Genomic DNA, 27,489 nt, shown 5'->3' with positions numbered 1-27,489 from the left:
ACTCTGGGGAGCAAGAATCTAGAAGACCCGCACTACCCAATAGAACTTCGGTCATGGTGGAAATGTTCTCTGTCAGAGTTTTCCAGCATAGTAGCCACTAGGCACATGTGGCTGTTCAGCACCTGAAACACGAGGAGGGGAAACCGAGAAACTGAATTTTGAATTTATTTAATTTAAATGAATTTAAATTTAAATAGACACATATGTCTAGTAGCTACCTTATGAATTAATTTTTTTTTGAGACAGAGTCTCACTTTGTCACCCTTAGTAGAGTGCCATGGCGTCACAGCTCACAGCAATCTCAAACTCTTAGGCTTAAGCGATTCTCTTGCCTCAGCCTCCCAAGGAGCTGGGACTACACATGCTGGCCACAGTGCCCGGCTATTTTTTTTTTTATTTGTTGTTGCAGTTGTCATTGTTGTTCAGCCGGTCCAGGAGGGTTCAAACCCACCACCTTCAAGGCATTTGGCTGGCACTGTAACTGCTGTGCTACAGGCGCTGAGTCTACCTTATTAATTTATAGCAAACTAATTACAGGTCTTAGCTTCCTACACGCTTAAAATGTATAAATTAATTTAGTTCAGGATTTCTTACCTTGGCTGGATAATTCTTTCTTGTTGTGAGGGAGGGGGGCTAGTCTTTGCATTTTAAGATACTTGGCAACACCCTGTCATCTGCCCACTAGATGCCAGTAGTTTGCCCCTACTGTAAACAACAAAAATGTCTCCAGAGATGTGTTCCTGGGGACAAAAATCAAGGGTCTAGAATATAATGCTTTTATATAGAAAGTTATTTGAGGTGAACAGCACCACTCAAAAATAGCACGGATATTTGTCTTTTCTATTGCTGTATACAAATTATCACAAACTCAGCAGCTCAACATACAAATTTATTCTCTTATACTTCTAGAAGTCAGCGTCTGATAAGAATCTCGCTAGGCTAAAATCAAAGCATTGGCAAGGCTGGGATTCTTTTTGGAGGCTCTGTGGTGACAATCAGTTTGACTTTCCCAGCTTTCAGAGGCTACCGCATTCCAGGGAGCATGGACCATTCCTCCATTTCTGAATTAGACAGTATCAAGCATAACCTCCCTATAGGCCTTTAACTTAATCATGTCTACAAAGTCCCTTTTGCCACACAAGATGACATGACATATTCCAGGGAAAGTCTTTGGTGATCCATATTTCTCACTCTCACAGTATTAAAATATAAATTGAAAGCAGTAAATATTTTCAGACCTAAAATAAGATGGAAGTCCTAGAGAGCTGTAATTTATTCTGTATCACAAATATTCTCAGGTAGGGAACCACAGATAAATTTGTCTAAGAAAGAATCAAGATTTTCAACTTTGAAAGTTATAGGTTCAAGTATCACCCCATGCTTTCCCAACTGTAGCTGAGATACTACCCTGTTTCCCCAAAAATAAGACAGTGTCTTATTTTAAGGTGTGCTCCCAAAGATGCGCTAGGTCTTATTTTCAGGGGACGTCTTATCTTTCCTGTAAGTAGGTCTTATTTTCGGAGGATGTCTTATTTTGGGGGAAATGGGGTAACATAAAGTTACATTTTTAACACCCAACAAATGTGAAAGTATCATTCCTTTCTGAATCTTTTGATGTTTCCTAGAATTTAAGAAATCCATTTGTATTTTATAGTTATATACAAGGGGACAGTGACAGCCACCTTAGAGACTTTTTCAGGACCTTGCAAATAGCTTGGGTGTGTCCGTTTTACTGGATTTACAAATTATCTGGTTTTAACAAAAACTCATCCTTGCAAAGTGGAATGGTGACTTAAAAAAGTCATGTACACCATTGCAAATTGACGAACTTCATGGCGATGGAACCCAACCACACAATAGGAGGAGGCAAAGATGGCGTTTCTGCTCCGCACAAGCTTCTGCTGGCAATTCTACAGGTTTAAAAATCGGAGACCTGCTCACATCCGAAAAGAAGGCCACAAGATTCAAGATGATCACAACCTCAGGGTGTCCCAGAGACTGCCATGCATAGGAAAAAACTAGAAATTGAAGCTAAATGTACCTTTATTTACAAAATATTCATGACAAAATTAAAAAAGATTCTCTACAAAAAAAATTTTTTTCCTTTTAATTTTTTGTTATTTCCCTTAAAGGTGACGGTGGTATTTGGTTATCTGAACTCTCATCAAAACTTTCACCAGCACCTTGCCTGTGCGTTTCAGACCTTTGCTTATATGTGCCACAAGCTGGGACATCTTCAGTCATAGAGCACTTAGCAACAAAGTTAATTGAATCCAATTATAGTGCAGACATGTTTAAAACAAACCCTTTCTTCAATCTGTTTCCATAAACTGCTCTTAAGAGTAAAAGTCTGTATCTGCACAAGTGTTTCTGAGATGGGGATGACGAGTAAATAAAACCAGGTGGCATTTACACTTAGCCATTTCTTTCCCTTTTTGAGTTTAATATATACAGTTTGAAAGCTCATTTTCCTACACGTGCAAAGTTAAGCTTATGAGGCTAACAAGAGGAAGGTAGAAGGGGAAGTGGTGGCCTGAGGACAGAGTATTTGCTGACTGCTTTCCCACCACAGCGGCAGTGGCAACCTAAAAAGTGAGAGGCTCTATTTTAACACTTCTTCCCCACGCCTAACGATACAAGGATGCCCGCTTACTAAAGCCCACCCAGCAGCATGATTACTAAGTGGGGGGGAGAGAGAGCAAGTAGGCTGTGTTTTAGTTTTCTTTACAGGCAACTATAACAGGTAGAAATGTAAAGGAATAGAGTACTTTCTGCTGAAACAAAGCCACCAACCAAATTTATTTTTCCTGGTATGAGCAGTCTTAAGCATTCCTGCCCCTCCCCACCAGACAGTATAGATGACTTCCTACCTAATCTTCCCAGCTGAGAATAAATATAAGCTCTGGAAAAAACACAAGAGGCAATCAAGGAGAACTCTGAAAGGCAGAAAGAGGAAGGTGAACTGGTTAGAGACCCCCAGGACTAGACGAACATAGTGAACAGTGTTCTGGAACAGTGTTTCCAGATCACCAATGTAGCAACAGAAGGTGGCCCAGGTAGGCTCAGTCTCCCTCAGACCAAACGGGACTCCCACCAACACTGAGCCTGGGACTCCCTTCCTCCCCTTAGAGATGACAGGTGGCTGGCAACAACAGGAAAGAGGCACCTGCCACAAAAATTTTTCCTTAGGGATGAGGGGACTGTCCCCAGCACAAGTGGCTATCTCTGGGAAATCTGTTTGTCCTCCTTCCACCCCCACCAGAGGCATCAAGAGGCCCTACTCAACAAAATTCCTCCAGCCTCAGGCAGGAGCAGATAAACCAAGCAGATCAAAATAGCACCACAGAAACCCTGCAAATGTCATTGTCATTGAAGGCACAGCCCACAAAATTAGGATAAGGCCTGCTTGACTGCCTGCTAAATAAAAGAATTAAATAGGACTCTGAGTCTCCTAACATGATAAACAGACAACTGATCAAGATACAGTGAAAAATCACCCATCATACTAAAACCCAGGAAAATCCCAACTTGACAGAGAAATGACCACCGAATGACATTAAGGTAAATCTGACGATGAAATGATTGACAATGATTTTAAAGTTGACATAATAAAAATACTTCAAGAAGTAATTGCAAATTCTGCAGAAACAAATGAAAAAATAGAAAATGCCAGCAAACAACTAGAAGTTATCAATAAAAAAGAAATGGAAATCATAAAACTAAAAAAATACAATAAAAATAAATTTAGTGGGTTTAATAGTAAAGTGAAGATGACAAAGGACAGAATTACAGGACTTAATCTGCACAAGAGATAAACTAGACTAAAAATATAGCCAGTGACTTATGATACCATAACAAAACATTTAACATTCATAGCATCACAGATGCAGAAGAAAAAGATGGAATTTCAAAAAGTTTTAGAAAAAAAAATCACTTAAAATTTTGAAATTAGATCCTCTTCCCCTAAAAAAATCTTCTCCTATAGAATTGAGAAGCTATATGAATCCCAAATAGGACCAACCCAAAGAACTTCCATGGACAAAAACAACTGAGAAAGTCTCAGAGAAAAACAACATAGTATCCATAAGAGAACAGCAATCTGAGTAACAGCCAATTTTTCATCTGAAGCTATGGAAGGCAAAAAGAAATGACACATTTTCCAAATATTGAAAATAAACAACTGTCATCCACAAATTCTATATCCAGCAAAACTTCAGGAACGAAGAGAAAATAAAAACATTCTAAGACAAAGGAAAACTAAAAGAATTTGTTATTAGCAGACTACCTTTAACCATTTAAAGAATGGCTAAAAGAAGTTCTTCAAACAGAAAGAAAATGATAGGAGGAGGAAACCTGGAGCTTCAGGAAATAAGAAAGAACAAGAAAATGAGCAGAAATCTGGCTACCTATGACAGATGATCCTGCTGAGTTTTATAAGATACATAATTGAAATAAACATAACACCACCTGATACTCAAGACCATAATATTTACAAGTGAGGAAAATAAAAGGAATGAAAAGGAAGATTCCCACAGTAAGCCACTGAGGTCAGTAGACTGTGATAAGACGCATGAGTGTATTGCAATAAAAGCAATCAAAAAGAAAACTATACAAAGAGATACACTCGAAAATGCTGTACATAAATTCAGGTGCAACTCTAAAATCCCTGAATATCTATCCGAGATTCTATACCTTAGATGTCTACATGTAAACAAAAGCATAAAGTTGTCCAGGGAACTTCTGAACCAGGGGCTACCTCACTCTCCGAGATGGACTTAGACTCTAACTCTAACTAGTTGATCGCTGCAACTTTCTGGGCCTCAGCTGCCATGTCTTTGAAATAGAAATGCCTGGCGAGGTAGGTCTGTAAGACAACCTGGGCCAATTTGATACATTCTTATCGGGCTAATTCTATACATTATTATGGGTCTTTATTCCACTCCTCCCTCCCTGGATTATTTCTTACAATTCAGACGTCTCTGAAAGTGCTTTGCAAAACGGAAGAAAGTTCATAAACAAAAGAGGATATTGTATGGCACATTCAAAGCTCTCACGGGTTCCAAAGTAGAGAGGGGAAGAAGTGATAAGAGAAGACACCAGATGCTTCAAATAGGATGTGTCCTCCCTGGAGCATGGACCATTTCCACTTACAGGAATTGCTCATTTCTTCCCATCACACAGGAAGTGTAGGTCTGCAAAGCAGAGCCAGCGACTTACTTCTGTTCATCTAGTTTCCCTTTAGATGAACTATATCAAATCTCTGGAACTTTTGAAAATTGGCTGATGCCCATCACAGTCCACTGGTTCAATGTGCTTTCCCCACTTCCTTAGTTCGCTATGCTACCCTATGCCCAGTCTGCAAAAGTGGTCCAAAGATAATGGACTCAGAGAAGCACTAGGTCACACATGGACAGCTCTGTACATTAGACAAAGAAATGCCTTTAACACAAAAATACACTTTCACAGTGTTATATAAAATAAGTAATAATACCTCCATTTTACCATAAAGGTAAAAGGCCTCCAATTTCTCATCAGCAATATGTAAAGATTAAAAAACTCTACTCATTTCCCTCAGTCTGTTATGTTCTATGGCAAGAAGAAATGGTTCTTCTTTCAGAGAAGTGATGGAATCACAAAGTCAGTCTAGCACAGTGGTTATAAATTTGGGTTTTGATGTCAGACGACCTGAGAACATTCCACTTTGTGTATTTGCTAAGTGCCCTGGCTTAATACCCTGAGCCTCAGTTTCTTCATTTGTGAAAAGGATATGACAATAGCTAATGTACAGGATTGCTATAAGAACCAAAGGAAGTCATATATACCAAATACTCGGCATGTAATAAGCATTCTACAATAGCTAGTATAATCCCGGGACATGCCTTTTATCAGAAACTTTACTAAAGGTAGTAATAATTCAGGAAAGAAAGTGAAACACTCCAAGAAATCAGATTAGGAGGGTTATGGCACAGAAATACATCAAGAGATGTTACCTCCACAGCCAAAATTCTCACATGCTTGTCTTTGGGACTCTAACATCAACCACATAACTACCCTGTTTCCCCAAAAATAAGACAGTGTCTTATTTTAAGGTGTGCTCCCAAAGATGCGCTAGGTCTTGTTTTCAGGGGACGTCTTATCTTTCCTGTAAGTAGGTCTTATTTTCAGAGGATGTCTTATTTTCGGGGAAACGGGGTACATTGCTGGCCCATTCTTTGTCTTCTATGATAGGAGAATGTTAACCCCTCCCCCATTGGTGTAATGTGTATCATAAAAAAAAAGAGTAAAATCCCCCTTCTCTCTGTGTATAACTCTGACATGGGAGAGGTTTCAAGCATGTGTTCTTTTCTTTGGGAGGAAGTGAAGGAAAACCTTGCAGTCATTCAGGATATCATCTCCACAACTTTAGTTTGTGCTAGAAATGCAAGCTTCTTTTTTCATTTTTACTATCAACCCAACACGTGCCAAAATATCCACCTCAAAAGATTATCTAATAAAAGTACATATTCTGATCGTTGTGTGGTAGAATTTTTTTCACATTAAAATATTTTTCTTGGGTTTGACTCTTAAAGTTAGGAAAATGTTTCACAAAACAACTATTAGAGTTCATAACCAATTTATCAAAGCACTTTAAAAACAGCTACTTCTAGTCCCCTTCCAGGACAAAATTAAATTAACTTTCAAATTAAAATGGCTTTCAATACAAAATATATAAATAATTTCAGCAAACATAAAAAATAATACACGTATAGCAAATTTTAGGAATATTTCCCATTAAAATAGAAATTAAGTTACCATTCATTTTAAATATTCAAAAATGTTTAGTAAGCTATTTCAATAGATTTTAGTTTTATTATTTAGAAAGTTTTAAGGCATTTGTTTTATAATGGTTTATTGTTTTATAATGTCTTATACTTATAAGTTGATTGATGCTTAATAAAATATTAATAAATTATTGTCTAGATGGCTATTTTTACTAATAAAATATAAATACATTAAATTTTAAGTATTTTCATTCCAATTATTAAAGAATAAAAATGGGAAATTCTTAATTAACTTGATCACATATCTTTGAAAGAAACACAAAGATAAAGTAAAATAACCTAAAATAATAAAGACATTTTAGTAACTGCAGTGAACATTCTATTCTCTCAGAGAGGTTCGTTAGGCAGTGAGGTTAACTAGGAAACTCTGACATGAGTACGGCTCCAGAAGGCCTTGTGAGTGCAAAGGGCCATTTCCTAGAATTGCTGGGAAGCCCCTGGCACCAGAGAGAACCACTCTGAAGAAAAGAGCCAGAGTGCTCAGCATCCTTTCCGGAGAGTTGGTGTGATCACACACAGAAAAAAGTTTAAGGGGATTTTTAGCTTCTACATCTGCAGGGACAAGAGAACTGCCAACCAGACACCAGGGTAGTAGACATCTATAGATGTGGCAACTTCCTGCATACCTTGCTTTCCTGAGCTTCACTATTGTGTTTTATGCAAAGTGAAGTTTTGTGGTAACCCTGCATCAAGCAAGTCAACCAGCACCATTTTTCTTTTTTTTTTTTTTTGTAGAGACAGAGTCTCACTGTACCGCCCTCCGGTAGAGTGCCGTGGCCTCACACAGCTCACAGCAACCTCCAACTCCTGAGCTTAAGCGATTCTCCTGCCTCAGCCTCCCAGGAAGCTGGGACTACAGGCGCCCGCCACAACGCCCGGCCATTTTTTGGTTGCAGTTTGGCCGGGGCCGGGTTTGAACCCGCCACCCTCGGCATATGGGGCCGGCGTCCTACCGACTGAGCCACAGGCGCCGCCCCCAGCACCATTTTTCTAACAGCATGTGCTTATTTCGTGTCTCTATGTCACATTTTAGTAATCCCGTAATATTTCAAACTTTTTCTTTATTATTGTATCTGTTATCATCTGCGTTCGGTGATCTTTTTTTTTTTTTTTTTGCGTTCGGTGATCTTTGATGTCCTACTGTAATTGTTTTGGGGAACCATGAACCACCCTATGTAAGGAAGCAAATTGAATTGATAAATGTTGCGTGTATTCTCACTGCTCCAAGGAGCAGCTGTGCCCCCACTCCTCTCCCGGGGCCTTCCTACTCCCTGAGACACAACGATATTGAAATAAAGTCAATTTAACAACTCTACAATGACCTTTAAGTGTTCAACTGAAAGGAAGAGTTGCAAGACTCTCCCTTTAAATCAAAAGCTAGAAAAAATTAAGGGAGGAATGCATGTCAAAAGCCAAGAGAGGCTTAAAACTAGGCCTCATTAGCCAGGTTGCAAATGCAAAGGAAAAGTGCTTGCAGGAGATTAACAGTGCTACTCCAGTGAACACACAAATGACAAAAAAGTGAAACAGCCTTACTGCTTATATGGAGAAAGTTTTGGGCATCCAGATAGAAGATCATATCAGCCACCACATCCCGTTAGCCAAAGCCTATTCCAGAGTGAGTCCCTTACGCTCCAACTCTATGAAGGCTGAGAGAGGTCAGAAGTTGCAGTGAAAAGTCTACAGCAGTCTGAAGCCTAAGGGAAGAAGCGGTCTACATAACATGAAGTGCAAGGTGAAGCAGCAAAAGCTGATGCAGAAGCTGCAGCTCACAAGATCTACCGAAGATCATTGATGAAAGTGGTGACACCAAACAACACATCTTCAATGTAAATGAAACAGCCTTACGTTGAAGAAGAAACCCTCTAATATTTGTATAGCTAGAAAGGACAAGTCAACGCTTGGCTTCAAAGCTTCAAAGGATAGGCTGACTCCCTTGTTAGAGACTCATGCAGCTGGTGACTTTAAGTTGAAGCCAATACTCATTTACCATTCTGAATATCCTCAGGCCCTAAAGAATTATGCTAAATCTACTTTGCCTGGGCTCTAGAAATGGAACAACAAAACCTAGATGACACCACATCTGTTTAGAGCATGGTTTACTGAATATATTAAGCCCATTGTTGAGACTTACTGCTCAGAAATAAAAAAATACCTTTCAAAACATTAGGTGCTCATTGACAATGCACCTACTCACCCAAGAGCTTTGATGGAGGTATATAAAAAGATAAATGTTGTTTCTGTGCCCGCTTTCACGATATCCCTTCTTGCAGCCCACTGATCAAAGAGTAAGTTTGACCTTCAAGTCTTACTATTTAAGAAATACATTCTGTAATGCTATGCCTACCACAGACAGATTCCTCTGATGGATCTGGGCAAAGTCCATTGAAGACCTTCGGGAAAGGATTCACCATTTTAGATACCATTAAGAACATTCCTGATTCATGGAAGGAGGTCAAAGTATCAACATTAACAGGAGTTTAGAAGTCGATTTTAACCCTCATGGATGAGAAGGGGAAAAAGAAACTGCATATATTTTGGAAACAGTACAAGAACTAGAAGTGAAGCCTGAAGATGTGACCATACTGTGTAATGTCATGATAAAACTCTAACGAATGGAGAGTTACTTCTTATGGATGAGACAGAATCTACGCCTGGTGAAAAGCCAACTGATGCAGCACACTTCATTGTTGTCTCATTTTAGGAAACTGTCACAGCTACCTCAACCTTCAGCAACCACCACCTTGATCAGTCAAGGCAAGACTGTCCACCAGCAAAGTTATGACTTGCTGAAGGATGAGATGATTGTTGACACTTTTTTAGCAATAAAGTATTTTTAAAGTAAAATATGTACTTTTTTTAGATATAATGCTGTTCCATGCTTAATACACTACAGAATAGTGTAAACATAACTTGTATATGCACTGAGATGCCAAAAAATGTGTGATTAATGTAAACATAACTTGTATATGCACTGAGATGCCAAAAAATGTGTGATTAATGTAAACATAACTTGTATATGCACTGGGACACCGAAAAATTGGTATGATTCATTTTATTGTAATATTTGCTTTATTGCAGTGATCTGAAACCAAACCAGCACTATCTCTAAGGCACGCCTGTTTCTCATATGCCTACTACCTTCTGTTTCTCGGTTGAGATCATAAATAAACACTAATCATACAGAAAAGGGTTGAGGGACTGTTTAAAGGTATAGACAGAAAGCAGAAAAGCTAGGAAGGCAGAATCTCAATCTCGATAAGACCTACAAGGCAGAAACCCTCCAATGATTGAGAAGATAGATGGATGGAAGAAAAGGAGTTTGGATCAAGGGAGGAAGGAAAGCACAAGATCAAGGCAGAAATAAAGTGGCTTAGTCATAACTCTTAAATACTTAACAACAGAAAATGGAAAGAAAAACAACATCTTCCCAAACACATCCTTACTTTCGACCACCCATAAAGCCAGAGCTTTTTGCTCTGACCCTCTCCGTGTCATAAAGGCGACCAGAAGAACTTCGTATCACAGAACATAGGGAACTTGAACATTGCCAGGAATCCCTACCCTTCAAAGACAATTTTGACTTCTCTACACATACAAATATCTGATCCCTGACTGGGAGGTAAAATACAAAACGCTGAAAAAGAAAACAATTATCTTTCAACAAGAGCTTTAAAAACGAGAGTCATTAAGGGACAAAGACCTTTTTTGCTTCCAAGAGTTCTCATTTGTTTTTTCTCCTAAAAGCAAAGAGAGAAGAGGAAACCTTAAATGAACTTTTCTTCATAATAAAACCCATCTTCAGATGTTCATCAGTCATAGAGCACTGAAATTTTATTAATGGAGCTAGTGTTTGGATATCTGGGCTTTCATGGACTATAGAAGTTGGCATGGTCTAAATTTGAACCAACTATTAAAATATAGCCGTGGCTTTTACTGAAGACAATGTCTCAACATCATAGCCTTTTCATTACCCCAATTGTGTCCAAGGAGAAAGGTCACTCTTGTGTCTACTCTCGATGCCACTAGGACACTTTGTCCTTCCTTCTTCACCCTCCAGATGAGAAGGGCCCCTTTCAGTTCATAGGGTGCTAATGTTGCCTCTCTTAGAATTTTCCCAACAAATAAGAAGACTGACTTCAGTCGGATGGAGCAATTGGTCAAACCTGAGAAGGTCAGATTTTCAGCCTCAGGAAGTTCTGCCAAGGTTAGGAGGCTACCAGGGATTGAGGGAGGGCTCCACAAGAGACATTTTACATTTACTCTTCAGCACAGCATAGGAAGTAGGATCATGGGTGCTATTTCTCGGACAAGAAGCCTAAACTTGAAATCAACTGACTTGTCAAGCTACCATTCAAATTGAAGTTAGCATTCAAATTCAGACCTTCTATTATATACCCTGACCTAGAAACTCTGATATATAGTAGGCTTCATCTAAAGTTGTACATCTCTAGCTATGTTTATGTAACTAAAGTGTCGAACTGTCTGACTCCAAGGTGTTTATCTATCAGACCATGCTTTATAGAAAATACAGACTTTTGGAGTAGCTGTTAGATTAAGTACAAGTTCCTAAAGGTAGCAATTACCACTCTTATAAGTCAACCCTACAGTCAAATCAGAAGGGTTCGTTCACTGGCCAAAACATACATGAAAAAACGCTCATTGTCCTTAACCATCAGAGAAATGCAAATCGAAAATCACCCTGACATATCACCTAACTCCAGTAAGAATAGCCCATATCACAAAGTCCCAAAGCTGCAGAGGCTGGTGTGGACACGGAGAGAAGGGAACACTTTTACACTGCTGGTGAAATTGCAAACTACTACAGCCTCTCTGGAAAGAAGTATGGAGAATACTCAAAGAGCTAAAAGTAAACCTTCCATTTGATCCCACAATCACATTACTAGGTTTCTACCCAGAAGAAAAAATAATAATTTTACCATAAGGATGTTTGCACTAGAATGTTCATCGCAGTTCAATTCACAATCACCAAGGTGTGGAATCAACCCAAGTGACCATCAACTCATGAATGGATTAATAAACAGTGGTATGTACGTGTATATATCTGTGTACATATACACACACACAATGGAATACCATTCAGTCATAAAAAAGGAGGAAGACTTTACATATTTTGTATTAACCTGGAAGGAGATGAAGAACATTCCTAGTAAAGTATAACAAGAATGGAAAAGCAAGCATCCAGTGTAAGCAATACAAATATGAAACCAACAGATAAACAACCACACCCCCACATGACAGAAAAACACAATTAAATGCAAATTGGGTGGAGAGAGAGGGGAGAGGAAAGGGAAGGCGGAGGAGGGGGGATGTGTAAACTCTTATTTAAGGAGAAGGAAGAGTACATAGCACACCCCTGGGAGAAAGGCTCAACTACAACTTGAACTTTACCTTAGAAATGTAAACTATGTAACCTAATCACCTGTAGTCTCATATTAATCTGAAAATGTTTTTAAAAGGGTCATTCTGTTAAGAAAAAGGAAGATCAATACCAACCGATCATTTATACATACACACACACATTTGGTTCCAAAAATCTGTAAGTCAAAATTTTGCAAAAGTGTTCAAGAAAGCTATTATATATATGGTGAGCTTTATTTTAATAAGTATATTCATTTTCAGCTTTAGAGATTGCAAAACTATATGATAACATCAGCAGAGAAGCCCAAAGAGTACACACACTTTGGATGAAAAAGTAAATGAAATGAGATGAAATTACAGGTAACGAGACCAAAGGACAGGCTGTAATATGATTTTGGAAGGATAAGAACGTTAGAATAAGAGATTTCAGCTTTCCTTCTTAGGCAGTAGGGATCCACTTGAATTATAGAGTGGGAAGATCAAAGTGCCTATTTTGTAGGGTGGAAAGGAAGGGTGAGATCTCACAGTGGAGAGTCTAGCTAAGTTTTAAGTACCTGCTACATTCCTCCACAAGGTGGCTAGTTGTTATTAGACTATATTAACAAGACAGGTGAAGACTTTGACAACTATCACTGACCTTACCTTTACCAGAAGATGGGGCTAAAAGAAGTCCCCCATTGCTATGTTTCTCCTTGATTCCTACCCACAAAAAGTTCCAGCATCACAAAAGGTGCCTTTCCTTTTGTGAAACTATTAACTCCCAACCCTTGCTTGAATCTAATCATGTTTCCTTTTGTCCTTTTTGTATATAGCTGTCTCCCTAATTTTTAAACGGTCTTATCATTGTATACCCAAATGCCTTTAAGAAATGTATTTCTATAACATTTCCAGAACAGTTCTGGTTGTGAGAATAATCATCGTTTCTTTCTGTCCCAGACTGACAGTCTTATCAATAGAGTCAGAATGCGGATACTTAATGGAAGATGCCTGATACAGTATGTACAGACAGACTTCTGTTTATCTCTTTTTACTTCCTTTTTTCATTAAAGACTCCAGGGAAAGAGGAAAAAAAAAAAAAACTCTTTTTATTTTGTTTGCCAATATGGTACTTCCTTAAAAATGTATGGTTTAGCTCTCAGGCTAAGTGAAGTGCTAATCCCATCATCAAAAATGAAATCTACCCTTAGTTCTAGCCACTTGGCTTACACAAGAACTTGAGTGAAACAGACCTCAACAGTTAAAAACAAAACAAAACAACGAAAAGAAAAAACAGACAGAATTCAACGATTAAAATGATGGCAAGGACCCTTTTGTGTGGGCTATATTGACAGGCAGTCTGGAGCCCTCAAGGATTTTTTTTTTTTTTTTTTTTGCAGTTTTGGCCAGGGCTGGGTTTGAACCCGCCACCTCCGGCATATGGGGTCAGCGCACTACTCCTTTGAGCCACAGGTGCTGCCCTCTCAGGGATATTTTTAACTGTTTTTAATCACCCTGCATAATTGTATTCAAATTATGTTTATGATTTTATAGTTTTTCTTTCTCTTCATTCTTTTTTTATAATTTTTTTTCTTTTTTTTTTTATTCTTGTCGCTTCTTTTTTTTTTTGTAATTTCTGGCCAGGGCTGGGTTTAAACCTGCCACCTCCAGCATATGGGGCCAGCACCCTACTCTTTTGAGCCACAGGCACCACCTCCTCTTCATTCATTTTTAAAACATTAATATTTACTGCTATTTTATGCTCATGAGAGTTATAAGTGTACATTACATAATACTTTAAAAATAAAATACAATAGGGAGGCACCTGTGGCTCAAAGGAGTAGAGACCCGGCCCTATATGCTGGAGGTGGAGGGTTCAAACCCAGCCCTGGCCAAAAAAACTGCAAAAAAAAAAAAAAAAAAAAGACACAACAAAAACTTATCTGTAATTCTATCTTTGGGATCCAATGTGTGACCATCTTACGCAAATTGTGTACATATATGTAAAGTTGCATGCATATATACATATATGTTGCATGTGCTTCTACATACAACCACATACATCTTTGTATGAACCAATTTTTCTTAGAATAAATTCCTACACTTGATCTTAGCCAAAAGGCCAAGAAACGATTAGAAGGATATGAACAGTTTAAAGCCTTTAGATGTATATTTTAGCTCATTTTTCCTTGGTAGTTAATATCAATAATGAAAACATGACTGATTTCCCTGAGAAGGAAAAGAAATCAAACAAGTTTGCCTTTTTTTTTAACCTCGCTCTCCTTACTTCTAGTGTCTGTCAATATAGGAACTTAGTAAGTTTTCAAATTATCCATTTTAAAATCATGGCAACAATGTTAATTCCAAAATCAAACAAACAGCTAAGTAGAGAATAACCTACAATAAAATGTTAAATAGATTTTAAAATTAAAGGATAAAAGAAATTGTATTGAGTCTTTCAATTAGACATTACCACAGCTTCACATCCATGTGCAAACTCACACAACATCCAGCTTCTGCTGAGGCTTTGCCATAGGCCTGCACTGTGCCAAGTTCATTGAATAAACTTTCTCACGCAGTTCTTAGCAATAACCTTATGAGACAGGAACTCTTACTATCTCTCTTTTACAAATGATAAACTGAGGTTCAAACAGGTCAAGAAACTTCTCTGGGCAATATAGTTAATCAATGATAGAGCTGGGATCTCAATCCTGATCTGGATGCCTCCACAAACCTTTGCTCCTAATGCTACTTTGCTATTAAAACACACACACACACACACAGAGAGGATAGGAATATGTCAAAAAGGTGGTACTCAAATTCAGAATCACTTAAACATTGACATAGCATGTGATCTGCTTTTATAATCAAGAATGAATTAGTGAGTAATACATACTGCATGCAGGCTTTGTGACTCTGAGCCATGAGGCCTGGGACACCCAGCCTCCAGCTCTATAGGACTCCCTTGCGTTCAGACCCTTGCGTTGCCCCTGGGTTTTCCCTTTTCTCCCTGCAGTGAAGGCGGAGCTTGGAACAGCCTCCTGAGGAGGCAGGTGTCTTTTTGAGCTCCTCAGGTTTTCTCTAGAGAATGCTAATAACCAATCCCCGTACCCTCCCCAAAGTCCACTGACTTCAAACTTTATACATAACTAGACATAATTCGTAAAAAGTATAACCAGATGTTATCAAGATAATCTGAAAAAAAGAAACCACGAAAAGCAACAATAACTACAAAACATATAGTCAACTATGTGATTCATTCCTTTACATAAGCTAAAATAAGACCTTTTAAACGCCCGTTGGGGGAAGGCATCGCAGAATAACTACTGCTGGGTATGTTCAATTTCAATACTATAACAACTTTATAGTAGGAAGGTAAAACAATTTAAAAAAAACAATCTAAGGTATGAAAAAACAAAACTTTAAAATTTTCTTAAACTTTTGGAGCACAGGGCAAGAAGGTCTGAAAGGATCAAGAAACACTATGATTGCCCTGAGTCCTCAGAGAGACAACCAACATTCTAGAAAGCAAATGACTGGACTGTATCTTTCAAGCCCCCCAGAAATGACTTTACTGAGCTGCACTTGAGTCACAGACCACCAGTCTTCACTGAGGAACCAGGTAAAATGTGACCTTATGGACTGTATGTGTCCCAAAGAAGGCTGAGTTGTCCAGCCCTTCACACCACAGCCCACATGTCCACCACAGATAAATACCCATAGGAGAAATGTCGCCTTTTGGCTCAGTACTTAGAAAGGGTTATTTCTCCTGATTTTACTGTATGCACACCAAATCATGAACCTAACTGCGTTTACATCTGCATTAACTGCTCGAAAGCGTGTCTTTGGCTGACTCCACGTTGCTTCTTCCGTTCATTTTTCCTTTTCCCTCCTTTTTCGTATTTTTAACTCAGCATTGTTTTGTGAACCATATGCATCTTTTTCAGCTGCCTTAAATCCTTTTTTTTTTTTTTGGTTGGGGCTGGATTTGAATCTGCCACCTCCAGCATATGTGGCCGGCGCCCTACCCCTTTGAGCCACAGGCACCGCCCCTTAAATCCTTTTTTTATACAAGGTTAAGTATAAAGAAACACAGGCACATATGCTACACACATCTGTAAGACTTCACATAACACTGCTGTTTGGGCATAAAAACTACCCACCATGGCTTGGCGCCCCTAGCACAGTGGTTACGGCGCCGGCCACATACACCAAGACTGGTGGGTTTGAATCCGGCCTGGCCCAGCTAAACGACAATGACAACTGCAACAAAAAATAGCCAGGCGTTGTGGCAGGTGCCTGTAGTCCCAGCTACTTGGGAGGCTGAGGCAAAAGGATCACTTAAGCCCAAGAGTTTGAGATTGCTGTGAGCTGTGACACTGTGTTGAGGGTAACAAAGTGAGACTCTGTCTCACAAAAAAAAAAAAAAAAAAAGGAAAAAAATGTTTCATTCTATTATAATAGTGAGATCTAAGTCTAAAATCTGTCAGCCACAGGCCATTCCGCAGACATTCAGATTACCACCTGACCCAACACAGCTTTGGGCTTATCTGCAGGGTCACGACTGCATCATGATGAGATGTTTCTATGGCACTGTGATCAGGAGGTAAGATTTCCAGCCATCCCTGAGGTGAGAAGACAAAGTGAATTGTCCGGTTAGAAATGTGGCATTTCAAAAACAAACAGAAAGGATGAAGGAAGTGCAAGTGAAGGAATGAGTCAAGGGATAGGGGAATCAGGACAGAGGAATGTTTCAACCACGAATATTAAGGGAAAAATCAGAAATGAAGTGCTAACTGGTGAGATATCAGCTAGTGTGCACAATGTGAGGGTGTGCCACACGCCCCCCTAGGCAAAGAGCTCAACTACAACTTGAACTTTATCTTACAATTGAAAACAATGTAACCTAAACATTTGTCCACTCATATTAAATTGAAATTTTAAAAATGCAGTGTTAAAAAGAAAAAAGCTAAAAAAAAAAATGCAGTGTTAGATGATACATGCTTTAAGAGAAGAGAAATATTTCTGGTGAAAAATTTGTTTAAAGAAACATAGATATACAAACTTCCATCCTTTAATCTTCAGCCTAACGATATTAAAAATGGCATTCTGAAAAGGAATTTTTCTTCTATCTATACTCAAAACACATGCTACATCTATGGTGGACATATCCTAGGTGACCCCCAAAGAGTCACACTCTTGTGGAGTCCCCCTCCTCTTGTGTATGGACAGAATTTGCTTCTAACAAATGGAATATGACAATATTATAGAATGTCACTCCCTTGATCATGTTCTATTAAACAGCAGGGGGTTTGAAGATATAATTAAACTGACTTTAAGTTGATCAAAAGGGACATTATCCTGGGCCGGTCAGACTTAATGAAGTGAGTTCTTTAAAAAATAGTTAGAAGTCAGAGATTGGCAGCAGCAGAGACAGAGAAAGAGAGAGAAAGAGAAAAAGGGAGAGAAAGAGACAGAGAAAGAGAGAAAGAGTGTGTGTGTGTCTCACTCTCCCCCTCCCTCCTTCCATCGCTGGCTTTGAAGAAGCAAGCTGCCATGAATTCTAAGCTACAGGGAAATGAATTCTGCTAAAGACCTAAAGGAACTTGGGAGCAGATCATTCCCTAGTCAGGCCTCCAGATGAGAATGCAGCCCAACCAACACCCTGATTTCAGCCTGGGAGGCCCTGGGCACAGAACCCAGCTAAGGCATTCCTGGATTCACAACCCACAGAGACCATGACATAGTAAGTGGGTGTCTTTAAAACCAGCAAGATCCTGGCAGTTTGTTATACAGCATAAAAACAACAACAACAACAATATGATCTCTAAAGACAGCCAGTTTGCCTGGGTATTGCCTTACGTCAATTAAACAGAAAAAATATTATAGAAACTTGAGATTCCTCTCCTAATGCTCCACACCACTCTTAGCCAAATTCTCCCACATGAGATAAGTCAGCTCATTAAACTAAAGCTACTACCACCACATCCAGGATGCTTTGCTGGAGAACCCCCATACCCACGATGTCATTGTGGGGGTTTCAGTACTCACTCGCCCAAAGAAACTTCATCCAATAGGGCAAAAAACGTTTAACCTGGCTAGCCTATAACTGGCCTCATTCTCTAGGCAGCCAGAACCTCAAACATCATCATTAAGGTTATTACAGTGACACAGCACAGCCACGTCAATGCCTTCCACCTCAAAGCCACATATTATGTATCTGTTCTCCCTTCACCTATTTGGCTCTTGAGACCACCAAATAAGCACAGAACCAATGAACTTCCTGTAGGCCTGAAAGGAGGGGGCAATGTTACATTTCCATCTTCACACTGAGATCAAAACAGGGCCTGAGGCCAGGCTATTCAGCTGAGACTTGATTCCATAATAGCATGTTCTCTCTGCTCTGCACAAAATTATACGCTGATGATGTATTTCCATGCTACTGTGCCCAGAAAGTGGTTAGGTAGCGACAGCTCCAGCACGGGTGAAAGGGTTAGGCATCCGAATAGTAGGAAAAATGGAGAACAGGAAAAAGAGAAAGTAGGTCCATCTTCTTCTGAAACGTTTTTCTGTCAATTGGAAATCAAACCTAAAAATTCTTATTATACTTTGAGTGTCGAATATAATACTTTAGATACGCAGTTCAACTAAGGCCCATAGGCCTTTTATCTTTTAAAATTATTTCTAACAATAAAGCATTGGTCATTTTTTTCTACTGTTGTGGTTCTTACACGCTAATCAAAACCATTATAACACGTAAATGTACTAGACGCAACAGAAATAGCAAATTTCTCACTGTTTAGAAAAATCAAAGAGAGTACTCATCTTCTCTTCCTTCCTTCCTTTCCTCTAATCCTTCCTCTTTTGTTTTTAACTTTTGAAATATTGACAGCAGCAATATAGCAAGTAAGGAGTACCACCATTGGAACTGCAAATTTGGGGATGGGGGTGAGGTCTAGCAAAAACTGAATTACTTCAGCAATTCCTATATTACAAGTCCCAGTCTTACCATCTCTAAAATGGGCGAAATAACATCTGCACTACCATACCTACAATTTCATGATGATCTTAAGAGCTCACACACGTCTACAAAGACAGGTTAGTACGTATTAAACAAATGTTTTATGAATGTTGTTTCAGTATTTATGCCTTCTCTCATAAACTGGCAAACACAGACACTATGTTTTAAAAATGAGTAGATAGTTACTATATTCCTAACAACAATTAAAATATTTAAAAGTAAATTTCAAAGTTACTATCAGAAAAAAATAGTAACAGTTAACATTAAAGACTTCCTACATGTCAGGCATTGTGCTAAGGGACACCACACAGTTCCTCATTCGACTCTCACATTAAGGAAGGCCCAGTGCTGCCTATTATCTCCATAGGTGAGGAATCTGAAATTTCAGGAAATTAAGCAAAAAAAAGTAAATTTGAGATAAAAATAAAAATGAGCAGGGTAGGCCACAGTGTGTCACACCTGTAATCCCAGCACTTTGGGAGGCCAAGGAAAGTGGATCGCCTGAGCTCAGGAGTTCAAGACTAGCCTGAGCCAGAGTGAGACCCCCATCTCTAAAAATAGCCGGGTGTTATAGCAGGCACCTATAGTCCCAGCTACTTAGGAGGCTGAGGCAAGAGGATTGTTTAAGCCCAAGAGTTTGAGGTTGCTTTGAGCTATAATGCCATGGCACTCTACTGAGGGTGACAAAGACTCTATATAAGAGTCTGTCTCAAAAAAAAAAAAAAAAAGAAAGAAAGAAAGAGAGAAAAAAGCCTGAGCAGTCTAATTCAGAGTCCACAATTAATCACTCAACTGTCTGAAATACACTTTCTGGGCTGACTCTTCATGAATAGGAGCAATGAGGGGTGGTCTGGGCACACAGATGGTCTTTGTCACTATACCCCAGAGAGTGTCCCTGGTGGGTGAGGAGGCCTGGTGTGGAGGTCATGCCCACCCACACCATAGGTAGATTGCTCCGGACAGACACCTAATGGTCAGCCACACCACCAGCATGCCATTACTGCAGCTGTGGCGGCAAGAGGCTCCCTGGAGTTGTGAAATGAAGGAATCTTACAGAATTCAGAACACATTGACTGACCCACAGCCAGCTCCAGACCACATCAGAGCCTACAAGACTGCATGTGGGTCTGCAGAGGTCCAGGAGCAGCTACAGAGACTGCAGCTGCTTAATGAATGGTAACTAAGCAGAGAACAGCCCCAAGCAAAGGCGAAGGAAACGAGACAGCTAGAACCAAGAAATAAATAAAAGCAGGAACTAAAGGAGTCAACAAGCCAAGAACAAAACAAAACTGAAGTAAAGCCAGAAACAAAGCATATGAGGGGGCCCTGCTTCCCAAACCGTGCCCCAAGATGCCTCAAGGCACCAAAGTGAATTGAGAAGAAGCTACCAGGCATTTTACATTTGAGGGAAACTACTAATTTGAGGTAGTTCAGAGCTTCGACATTAGATGGCATTACATACCTCTCGATGACGTCATGTCTTTACAACATGATGTCTGCTGTAATAAACATGAAGTATTGTGTAAAACTCAGCGTGGAACAGGAAATGAGGAAGGCAGTGTCTGAGTTTTGAAAAGTTATGCAACACCCAACAGGGACCTAAGGGACGGGTGTGCCTGTAGTCACTGTTAAAAATTAGACAAAAATGATATTTTCCTTTCAATTTATGTGAATTTGTTTTACAGAATGACTACTAATTTATTAAGACCTAAGCACTTACTAAACTGATTTAATAAATGAAACAGTTATTTCTCCCGGCATAGAGGCACTGTGAAAAAAACACTGTGGACTGAGAAATTGTGGGAGCATTAATTAGGGATTAGCATTGCCCAAAGAAGAAAGAAAAGGACAGGCTCTGAGAAGTGAGCTGCCTATCTGGTTTTTTCCCTTAATTTCAAAGTATCAGGAGGTACAAATGTTTCTGGTTACATGGATTTTGTCATGCTTGAGTCACAGCTGTAAGTGTGCCCATCGCCCAGTGTTCACTGTACCCACTGGGGAGTTTTTTGGCCCTCCCCTCTGCTTGATTTCCACTGAGTTTTACATTGTTCTGTGCACGTGTATCTGTTGGCAGAGTCGTTTGGGAAGCCTTTTGCAGAGCAGCACCACCCAGTTCAAGGGAGACCCGTCCCACTGAGTCCCAGAAGCAGGATGGCCCTGACCCTTGTAGGGGTGTTGCTCCTTCTCACAATATAGTGCAGATCTACCACAGTGAGGACTAATTCACAGACTGGAGGTTTCAGCATAGCAATATGATTGTCTTTTATATATATATATATTTTATTGTTGGGGATTCATTGAGGGTACAATAAGCCAGGTTACGCTGATTGCATTTGTTAGGTAAAGTCCCTCTTGCAATCATGTCTTGCCCCCAGAAGGTGTGACACACACCAAGGCCCCACCCCTCTCCCTCTGTCCCTCTCTGCTTTTCCTGCCCCCCATGACCTTAATTGTCATTAATTGTCCTCATATCAAAATTGAGTACATAAGATTCATGCTTCTCCATTCTTGTGATGCCTTACTAAGAATAATGTCTTCCACTTCCACCCAGGTTAATACAAAGGATGTAAAGTCTCCATTTTTTTTAATAGCTGAATAGTATTCCATGGTATACATATACCACAGCTTGTCAATCCATTCCTGGGTTGGTGGGCATTTAGGCTGTTTCCACATTTTGGCGATTGTAAATTGAGCTGCAATAAACAGTCTAGTGCAAGTGTCCTTATGATAAAAGGATTTGTTTCCTTCTGGGTAGATGGCCAGTAATGGGATTGCTGGATCAAATGGGAGGTCTAGCTTGAGTGCTCTGAGGTTTCTCCATACTTCCTTCCAGAAAGGTTGTACTAGTTTGCAGTCCCACCAGCAGTGTAAAAGTGTTCCAGCAATATGATTGTTCTATGTAAATATCAAGTTACATATCGTATATTTTCTTAATAATATCTACCAAGTACATATAAGATTGACTTTTTTTTATTTGTCTATTTTTTTTTTATTAAATCATAGCTGTGTACATTGATATATTTATGGGTCATCATTCACTAGCTTCACAGACTGTTTACCAAGTTTCACATATACCCTTGTAAGATGCACTGCTGGTGTAATCCCACCAAGGATTGACTTCTTATACAGACAGCCCCTGACTTATAATGGTTCCCTGTTACAATGGTGTAAAAACCATATATATTCAGTAGAAACCCTATGTCAAGAACCCATACATCGTTTTTCCACTTTCTGTACTGTATTCAGTAAATGACACAAAATATTCACATACTTCATTATATAATAGTTTTTTTGTAAGATGTCTTTGCTCAAGTGTAAGCTAATGTGAGTGTTCTGAGAACATTTAAGGTAGGCTAGGCCAATCTATGCTATTTGGTAGGTTGGGTGTAATTAAATGCATTTTCAACCTACAAAAGTTTTAGCTTATGATAGGTTTATTGGAATGTCACCCCATGATGACTAGTGTCTGTATAATAATGTTACTAAACCTTCTGAGGTTTTACTGTTTCTTCACTGCCTCTTCTTTTATAGACAAGGAACTGATGCTTGGAGCAACTGGATACTCTGCCCAAGTTCACTGCCATGGAATGTAGTGGGGTCAGGATTAGAATCCAAGAAGTTGGGCCTCCCAAAGTAGCTGTTGACGGCTATGCTATACCATTCAGCTGTTAGGTCTTCAGGCTTCTAAAGAAGTAAATATACACTAGACCTCTCCATGGAACAAAGTACTTCAAAGTAGTACATTATTTAAACATGACCAAATGTATTTCTATTTATTCTTAGTTTCTAAATCCAGGAAACACTTTCTTCTCTTTCAGTTTTGCTAATGTTTACCTTCATGAATAAAAATTATGGGAATGATTATAACATAGTATCATTATTTTAAGCCATAGAATATTGGCATAAATGTGACCAGATCCTCCCATTCCCTTATATAATGTTTAGATATAAACTGGCACAAACTTTCTGAAGGAATCAAACTATAAGTAAGATTCATAAAATTTCAGTGAGAATAAAGAGTTATAGGAGAGACTGGCTCGGCGCCTGTAGCTCAGTGGTTAGGGCTTTGGCCACATACATGGGGGCTTGCGGCTTTGAACCCAGCCCAGGCCTGCTAAACAACAATGACAGTAACAACAACAAATAGCCAGACGTTGTGGTGGGCACCTGTAGTCCCAGCTACTAGGGAGGCTGAGGCAAGAGAATCATTTAAGCCCAAGAGTTTGAGGTTGCTGTGAGCTGTGATGCCACAGCAATCTACCTAGGGCAACACAGTGAGACTCTGTCTCAAAGAAACAAACAAAAAAGAGTTACAAGAGAAACCCCATTTATCTCCAAGTTATTTATAATAGCAAACAAACAAACATAAATGGCCAATGATTACATATTTCACCATAGGGATGGAAGAAAAATCATGCTTTCAAAGATTACCTAAAGAAATAAAATGCTCAAGATACTTTTTAAAAAATCATTCTGTAAAACTGCATGAATATATGATCACAATTGTAAACTATTAATTAGAGCAACAAACTGGAAAGAAACGGCGTATTTACTTTAATGTTTTGGCTTGTCTTGAAAGGTAAAAGTCTCAATGATTTTCATTGTAATTTCATTTTTCAAAGAATTTGCATTACTTTGCCAATCAAAAAAGAGTAATAAGCATTATTAAAATGGGATGCAGTACTTAACAGAATCTAACAGGACGGGTATACTTCATTCTCTAAACATCAGCTATACTTCAAAGCCAAAATCAAAGATTTATCTATCAGCTTTCCTGATTCCACTGACAGAATACTCTCTCTCCTCTGAATTCCCAAACACCCCTTTCTATACTTTTTATGGTACAGTTGCTATCTCTTTCCTTTCATGATAATTATCTACGTACATGTGGCACCTTTCTGACCAGATTGTAGGCTCTAGCAGGACCATATTTGTGTCATAATTATATCTGCCAGGAGACTTACTCCCATTCTGCCTTGTATTTTAGTCATATTAGTAAATGAATAGAGATTTATATTCCCAACACACCACAGGCAATATATGCCACTTGAAGTGGTTTGTACATAGTTAGTGTTCTTTTTTTTTTTTTTTTTTTTTGTCCAGGACGGGGTTTGAACCCGCCACCTCCAGTATATGGGGCTGGCACCCCACTCCTTTGAGCCACAGGTGCTGCCCAGTTGCAGTGCTCTTTATGACACAAAGAGAATAGAAACAGATTAGGGGGAGGCATCCCAAAATACAGTTTCTCCTAGATTTGGCTATGTACAATATATATTCAATTTTATACTTCTGATATACTTATTATATACATAAAATAGTCCATATAGTCCATGTATCTGAAGACCATCTGGCCTCCAGCGGGATAAGATTGGTCCCCACCCAAGATATTTGGAGTGGATGCTAAAACACCACATATTGTTGCTACTACACAGACAATTCAAACCTGGCTTTGGAAGAGAGTATGAACATCATAATCCTGACAGTATCACAATCCTGACAGGTGATATAATCTGAATTAGGACAGGTGATATAATCTCACTAGGATTCTAAATTCATTGGTTGAATGAATGATTAAAGGATGAATTGATAGATGAATGAACAAACTAATACTAATAGGTTGAATCCCAGTATAAATCTTTGACTCACCTTGTTTGGGCAGAAAATGGAGAAATGCTATTCATTATGATACAGGCCTATAAAAGAAGCTCCCTGGCTCCAAACAATGAACATTCTTAGAAAGCAATTCCAACCACTAATTGCAGATCCTAGGTGATGCTTTGATGTATGCCAGCCCTAGGGAAGGCATGAAAACATCATGTCCCTCCCAACACTGGCCAGGCAGCATGCTAGGCACTTAAATACATCTCATTTAATTTTCTCAACGACCTCCCTATTTCAGGGAGAATGCTCTCCCCAACTATAGATGGGAAAAAGAAGCTTAGAAAGGTCAAAGCCCAGGGTCACACAGTTAGTATGTCAGCACAATTAGGGTTTCTACCCTAAGTATAAAGTCCTTGGATTATGCTGTACAGACTTAAGGGGGGAAAAAATGAAAGTAGAGGAATTATTCCTTTTATAGCCTTTAAACAGAAAATGAGTGGTTTAACATTTTTCTTCAAAGATTTCCAGACAGACACATAGCAACTGTTATTGGGTATGGGTAGAAATACAGTGCAGGCAGACATTCCAGAGAACTCTTGCGGGAATGACCCCAGTCCTCAGTCTCCCCACCACCACCTAAGGTGGCCAAGGGGGATCTTGTCAGAATAGACAGAGAACCAGCTTGGGACATCTGAGTAAAATTCAGCAGCTTAGCAGAGACAGGATATCAGCAGAGTTAGAAAGGGATTAAAAATTGCCCTTGTCCTCCCAAGACAATCTAGCCCAAAGGCTATAACCATAACAGGTCCCCTCTCCCATCCCTAAGGCAACTTTGCTACCTACTTAGTCCTGTCCTTGAGAATTGTTCTACAATTTAGTACCTCTACCTAATGACCTTTATTTGTAATCAAAACATTACCTGCATGATTGAGTCAGGAGACTATCAACTCTTTACACACACCCTAAAATCTTAAATAAAATCCTCCTGAGATCAAGGCTGCACCTATCTGCCTGGCTACTGGCTGATGTGGTGTCCATCTCTCAGGATCTCAGCACATTTTTTCACAGACACTCTGCAGGTGAATTTCTCCCACCATTTCTCCCTTCGTCTCTGGACGCTGGGTGACTGGGAAAGTCCCCCTTTGCAGAATTCTCAGTCTGTTGTGTTGCCACTTCCTCCCGCTGCAACAATTAGGTTAATGCAAAAATAAACATGGTTGGTCATCTCCACTCTTAGGAAGAAATAAGTGGGTTTCTTCTTAGAATGATATAATATCACATGTTTATTTAAAATATGCTTGGAGATGCCGTACTTTCTCAAGGTACCTTTATAATAGATCAAGTGCATTTTTATTCATTATGTTATAGGTGATAAGTTTTCTTAGAGTGAGGTAACTGATTAGTGTCTTATTTCACACACTTTGAGGAAAGCATGAAAGCAACTTTCTTTGATAGTAAGCTCTCAAGAATCCAGAATTTGATCCCAGTAGGTTTGTGTTTTCCAACTCCCTTTCCTTTCCTGTTCCCTTCTTAACCTCTCCCCTGCTAAGCAGGAGTGCAAACACAGATGCTTGGGGTAAGGGCAGGTACTTACTATTTAGATGGTACCAAAAATGCATCCATTTCACCGGACAACATGAAAAATAAGAGTGAGGACAGGTTGAAGGCCATGTAACTTAAACCAAGTGCTGTCCTTCTTGAGGTTTGCATGACTTAAGCATTGATGCCTAAATGGCCACACCAAGATTCCCCTTCAGCAGGTCTGGGCTCTAGCCCCAACATCAGCCTGTTGAACAAGCATCCCAGGTGACTCAGATGCAGGTATGCAGGTGGTCTTTAGACCAGACTTATAAAACACTGTCATAGTGAAGGCCTTCATAGTGCAGATAAGCAAGCTGTCCTAAAGAGTAAATGAACTGCCTGAATCATACCAACCAGTAAGTGGCAAATCTGGAGTTAGAATACACTTAATGCCTCCGCAACCACACTACATCACATCTCTTCCTTAGCATTCCAAACATTTTATTTTTTTTAATTTGGGTCACTGCTCCATAAGCAGCAGCTGCAAAAACATTCACAGCTTACATTTGTGTTGCACTTTCTATAAAAAGAGCTTTCACATTCATTCTCCCATAAGATCTTCACCAAAAAAACGCATTTTCTCTATCTAGCAGATGAGGGAGGTAAAATTCAGAGAGATTAAAATTTTTGCCCCAAATCATACCCAATTTGGGACAAAGTAGAACTTCATGAATCCTGATAATCAGTAAGCACCCAAATATCATTTTAGAAATTCTCAAAACTAAAATTATTAACCCACAAAAAAGTTAAGATCAGTAGGAAAAATTAATTGAAAACAATCATACTGCATAAAGTTTATTAACATATTAAAATTTAAAAGAATAAAGTCTTTTTTATAAAACTTAGCTGTTGTTAAATAAAACCAAGGAGAAGTAAATATGGAGGAAAAATCAAAACTAACAATAGTAGATGCCTCAGCTGTCACAACTGTCAAAAAAAGACTAACCAATAATTTAAGGCTTTGTACAATTTATAAAAAAGATTTCATTCCTGTGAAGACCTTAGTTAACTTAATCTAACAATGTAGTAAACAAAAAGTATTTTAACTGAGCTACATAGTATTAAATTGTTGAGAGATTAAAATGGGTTAATAATATATACTCCAGA

General features: G+C 39.1%; 1 protein-coding gene and 1 pseudogene across 5 annotated transcripts in view; both read right to left on the bottom strand.

Annotated features, from left to right (window-relative positions):
- The window catches only part of LPAR1 (lysophosphatidic acid receptor 1), a 187,720-nt gene that overhangs the window by 32,759 nt on the left and 127,472 nt on the right, over positions 1-27,489 (bottom strand). The gene's annotated exons all lie outside the window — the stretch shown is intronic.
- Positions 14,168-14,313, bottom strand: LOC128579907 (uncharacterized; annotated as a pseudogene).

The sequence above is a fragment of the Nycticebus coucang genome, chromosome 2, assembly GCF_027406575.1.
Source record: "Nycticebus coucang isolate mNycCou1 chromosome 2, mNycCou1.pri, whole genome shotgun sequence".
NCBI lineage: Eukaryota > Metazoa > Chordata > Mammalia > Primates > Lorisidae > Nycticebus > Nycticebus coucang.
The sequence above is the reverse complement of the archived record's forward strand: the minus strand, read 5'-3'. Positions and strand labels throughout refer to the sequence as shown.